Consider the following 6,000-nt stretch of genomic DNA (forward strand, 5'->3'; position numbering starts at 1 on the left):
TACTGCCATAGTGTGCAGCTGTTCCCTGCACCAGAGAATAAAGAGATGAAGTGCTGGGCACCGGTGACAGAGAGATAAAGCGAGTGCAACGCGAAGGCCAGCAGGAAGGTGAGCACGTAATGAGCCATCCACCTGCTCACCCCGGGGACCCACCACTGCAGACTGATTATAGGTGTGGGATAATTTACCCAACATTTCCAATTTGTTCAGAATGTACTTGGCAATTTGTGGTCCATTTCCTGTAAACCCCCCACCCCACCCCGCTTGTAGTAGATTCCAATTTTATTAGCTACACCAAAGCTAACACTTTCTTTACATTTTCCCACAATGCAATACTGCCAAGTTATATATGGGGTTAAGACTTCAGAGAAAGCCTTTTGTCATACAGAATATTGCTTCAGTCTAAAAAAGGGGGGCCAATTCAACAAATTAATATGCCATGTTCAACAGTACAGACCCGACAAAGTACTTTAATGGTTTTTGAGTGGATGTTTTATTATTAATTCAAAGCAATTAAAAATGCATACAATGTAATTTCACTTACACCAAAATATCCCATTAACTGAAAAGCCATCTTTTAAATCTAAACAACCACGAGATGCAAAGTCCCCAAAGTGGCGCCGATACTTTAGAAATGCCAACTCCAAAGCCCAAATTGGGCCAATTATTTCACAAGCCGGCTAACCTTTCCTTTCTCTACAAACGCATCACTGTTTCTCATGCATGGCTCATAGAGGGAAGCAGAAAGATCCTGTAATGGGCGATGTTGCACTCATGCCAGGCTCTGAAAGGCTGCACTCTCGAGGACAGTGCAGGCCCCTTTCAAAACTCTTCAAACATAAAAAATATTCTGGAACTTTTTCACAGCTACACCTGAAAAGTAACATTACCTTTGGCAAATTTTCACATTAGTGTATATCTGGTCATAGCACCACAATCACAGTAACACTGCAGTGGCAATCCTATATCGCAGCCTTGAAAATGTGCTCATCTGTATCGCTAAGGCATTTGATGCAGTGGCTCATGCTCAACCAATCAAAAGCCTGGGGATCCGAGGCACTGGAACCGCCTCACTCAGGCTTTCTGAGGCCTAACAGTTTGGTTTTCTGTAATGTCCAAATTGCTTTTCATAGGCTTTACTCAGGTCTCAGTACAGATAAAATGAAACGATTGGCCTTCTTAATATCCTTTCATAACCTATGTCCATTAATTTGGAAAAATGCGAAATGAGAAATGAAGAAATTCATTATAAACTAGATTTTTAATTTAAGGAGACATTAGAAAAAAGAACTGTTTCATTCCACTGAGTTCATGTAGGCTGCACATATCGGATCCTGCCCAAATAAAAACAATTTCGCTGCAAATTTGAACAGGAAAATGTTCTTGGCTATTTTTCAACTCTGAGTTCCAGGCAGTTTTTTATTTTTATTTTATTATATTTTATTTTGTGCCTCAAATGCAATAGTATACACAGAGAGGCGGATAATTCAGTCCACGGTGTTTGTCAAGGTGCACCTCGAATCCTACTGTATGCTTTCCCTTGTATCAAGCATTGCCAATCTGTGGGGCAGATGGTTAAGGACCTGCTCTGTTCTCCTTTCGGTCTAATCTTCATTTTACCTTGGGTCAGACTATTTCCACCCCAACAAAACTGGGCTTGTGTCTCAAAGCAAACCGGCATCCGGCTCTAAACAGGAAGTCTTTCGTAAACCCTCATCAAATTCGGACTTTTTTTTCCCCCCTGGCAGGCACCTTTAGGCGCGTGTACGGATTGCCTTTCCGATAGCACTGTCTGCTTGATCGTGCTTGGTGAAGGGGAATAGTGAAATCATTTTCAAAATGGCAGCCTGAATCATTTTAAAAGGTGGAACAGAACCAGGCCAAATACTCTGAACCTCTGGATGAACTCTGTATCCACTTTTATAGTCTCTCCCCAGACTCAGATACCCCTCTGACCCTTCAGTCTAATATTCCAGCTTATGAGGAGCAGAGTTCACTCTGCCCACAGAGCTGTAGAGGCAACAACTTCTTCATTGTAACAAAGTACCACACGAAGTCTCATGTAGAGTGGCGTCATCTGAAAATCTGGTTGTGTGCCAGCGGTGTCACTACCTCTTCGCGGGGCCTATCTGAGCAGCAACATGCCCATGGTGCATTTGCGTAACATTCTTCCCTAAGACAAAACAAAAACTACAGGCGCTCACAGTGCTTTGTAGACTCTTGGTGCGAGACACCAGACAAAACGCCCAGTGCGCGCGGGGCTTTTTTGCGCCTAGGTTTCGCAACGATGTATGTTTTTGTTTTCGCTGCTGTGAGCCCGCTCCTCGGGAGTGTCAAGGTTGAAGGCTCCTAAAAAGAAGTACCCTTTTCAACCGTAATCCCCTCGATTCTCATAAAATGAGCAGTACCTATGACTAATCCTGAGGAAACACACACACACACACATATACGCGCGCACGCACACACATAAACAAACAAGTTCTATAGTAAATAGTGGCAGTGCTTATGAGTTCAAGACATACTTAAAGTCCAGCAGTGCATTTCTTCTCAGCCTTGGCAAAGTGAGTTAGCCCATCTCAGAGGACTGCGGTGCACCCGGCCTCATTATCTCTTCCAAACAGATGCCTCGCCCGTGGCTGTCTACCGAGGACGCGCCAGGCCAGCGGCTACAGGTGTGCTGTCCAGCTGTGTCCAGACGCATCAAATCGCTCCAACTGGACACGGACGCCGCTTTCACAAGATTGCTTATCTCCAATATAAAACACGGAATATGAAATCTCAAAGACAAAAGTCAACAAAGCAATGAGCAAATATCACACAGACATGAGTGAACCGTTAGATTTTTGCTTATCGAACCCTTCCAGGGGGGAAAAAAAAAAAATCGCACATATACTCCATTTCATTTTTATTTTCTAAACGACAATGAAAAGAGAAGACCACAGACAGCCGAGGATCCATAAAAGCTTTCATGATCCGGAGCTCCATCCAAGCCCTGGATAGGATAATTAGAATGTCTGTGAAGTATGTTGAAGAACAGAGCAAATTAACCACTGTGGGGGGGGGGGGGGGGTTGTTGCAAGCATAGGACAACACCGAACAGAAAAAAGCAGAGAGAAAACCATGAGGCTGATCAAGGAATGGAATCGCAGCGGTGTGTCATCTGTGCCTCTCCAAGCAGACAATCACAAATACATTAAGACCGGCCCAGTGTCGGGGCCGCGGACTACACTCACATTACCACCACAGCCAATTTGGGCTGCAAACAACCAGGACCCGTGTTTTCTATGTATCATCTTCCAGAAAGGGTCTTGCTGCTTTAGATCATTCTGAAGGGGAACTTGTTTAGGTAACGTGGAGGGGGAATATATTTAGACAACGGTGTACACACACACATACGCACGCACACACACACACTCCATATATGTATGTGTGTAGAACTACAGAGGCACTTTGTTGCATGGCTGATGAAGCACGTCGGTCCGAAACGTCCTGTTGCTCTGGAAACATCCAAAATGTGGAACACTGCCAGAGCTTGAAAGAAGAAGTAAATGGAACGAGTGAGGATGTCCCAGTGGTGCTAAGGGCATTTGGAGCTATAACCCCTACGCTGGAAGTGGAGATCCAACAAATCCCAGGAATGACAACATCAATCTCGGTCCAGAGGAGCACAATCCTCAGTGCTGTAGCAGGTAAAAGCCCATACCTTTAGCAGACATGCCATTCCGAATGAAAGCTGAATGAAAGGGACTGCTCTGTGCTCCAGGTGTCAGGAAGTAGAGGAGGTAAATACCAGAACAACCACGGAATACTAATATTCCCTTAACAGGACTTGAGCAGAGTTGCCCACAGCTGAGAGTCGCCTCAGCTTCTTACCATGTCCGAATCGCACCTGAACACCTGCCGAGCGAACTTCTGGCAAAAGAGAGAGAAAAAGAGAGAGAGACAGAAGAAGAGAGAAATAAATATATATACAGAGCAAACGGCAGAGAGAACCATTTTTAATGGTTTATATTTGGCATGGCATTCACAGTGGAAATCTTCACATTCCTGAGGTCTGCACTGGAAACTTGAAAAGTCTGCACAGAATGTTGTATTTATTTCTCTTTTTTTTCTAGATTGTTTGGCATGTGCACATTCTCCTCTCTTTAAAAGAACACAGCCTTTGCCCTCTGCACAGACTGCCGCTACAGATAAGCCCATAAGGGGAACGCATCGGTGCCTTTTTCGGTTTTTTGGGGGTTTTTTTCTGTAACTCCAAGCCCGCGCACGATGCTGCTTTGTTCGGCTTCCTCCTCCGTTACCCCGGGCGGGGGCGGGTGCACGGAGACAGGGCTGCCTCCCACTCCTCTACGCCTTGCCCCTGGCCTACATTCAAACACTCTCAATTACAGACCGCTGCGAACGCAGCCTAAACCATCTGGGCGAGGAGCACCGCGTATGGGAGGGGTCGCGCGTAGGCTAGGCCCGGGGAGGGCTGAGGTTACACGCTTCTGTGGGCGTGCCGTTCGAATTGGCGGGGTTCGCTAGCGTACTGATAAAAAGTGCCTTACGTGCTAAAAAAAGGGGTGGGGGGGGGGGGGGGGGGGGGGGGGGGGGTCAGAGCTTTGGCGCTTTACCTTCCAGCCAAAACAGACCAGGCCCTTTTCGTGCATTTAAGAGCCCAGGGGAGCCTCTGGTGTCTGTTTGTGAACTGGAGGACATGCACCTCTCAAATGTTTTGAATGGCAGATTATTACTGATATAAAGTCTCAATGGCTCCATCGTTTTCTGTGCTCATGAACCGATCTAGTGTATTTCACGGCGTGAAAGAAACTATAACTAAAATAGGAGCCGTGTTTCCTGGACGCTATTGAGCACGCTGAATTAGTTAGCATTCATAAAGATATTGTCTGCCCGTCGCTTAATTCAATCTCAGATTCTGACCGCGAGTCCCTTTCAACCTCCGAGTCTGATTTTAATATGAAAGTACGGCGATAATGCTCGCCCGAAGCTGTGGAAATGAGTCGTGCCAGCAGGCTTTGCCTCGGGATTGCGGTCCCGTGCATAATGGACCAGGCCATTTCATAATGGTGCAGGAAGACAGGCGTCCAGACAATGAGGTTATTCACTCGAGCTACAGGCAGGAAACAACCCCAGGCTGCAGGGCCGCACTGCACTGCTGCGTAACTAACACAAACCTGCAAGACGCAAAGGGCTGGCAAAGTCAGGGAAAGATAAATTCGATTTAACGTGCCATTCTGAGGCCGCCCGAGTGCGCGGGTGCACGCGCGTGTATGTGTGTGAAAATAGTTTGTTGGTTTGTTTGTACTCTGTATTTTATTCTATTAGGATTTCAAATTGAATGTCCGCTCTTAAATGAGAGCTAAACCGAAAGTGGGACTTTGCATCTAACTGCATACTTTATCAAGAGCTAAATGAATGACTCACAGTATGTGACAAACACATAGCCAGTCAGTTATCTCCGGCCTCAAATAGCACATCATGCACGCGACCTTGTTAGCTGACCTTGGGAGGCCATGTGACGGGCCCAGTCCACACTGTGTAAATCAGGGCTAATTGCCAGTCCATGGCTCCAGATCTCTTTTAAGTGCCCCGCTACGAGGGGCAGATAAGTTATTTTGACTGATGATTATCAGTGGTGTCCTTGCAGTCGTGCAGGTGGGCAAATTCCCGATCCCCCTGGTCTGGCCTCACTGAGTTATGGGGTTTGCAGGCTGACGCTTAGCATACATGCCTTGCCAGTAAATGCTAATTTAGTCCTGGGCGCTGGGCAAAGTAGGGCTGAGTACCAATGAAGCGCATGGCCTGCTCCCATTGGCTGGCAAACCATGCTTTGCTGAAACCGTGTTTTTGCACAGGTCACGAACACGTAACACGGTGGAGTAGCTCCGCTCACATGCGAGAAAACTGTTCGGAACGCGTTCCTGTCACCTCAGGCTGATTAGTGCCTGAAAGACCACTTTACCCACGAGCGGAACGAGGCAAACCAATCGTGCTAAC

This window comes from Electrophorus electricus, chromosome 10 (genome assembly GCF_013358815.1).
Source record: "Electrophorus electricus isolate fEleEle1 chromosome 10, fEleEle1.pri, whole genome shotgun sequence".
In the NCBI taxonomy this organism is placed as follows: Eukaryota; Metazoa; Chordata; class Actinopteri; order Gymnotiformes; family Gymnotidae; genus Electrophorus; species Electrophorus electricus.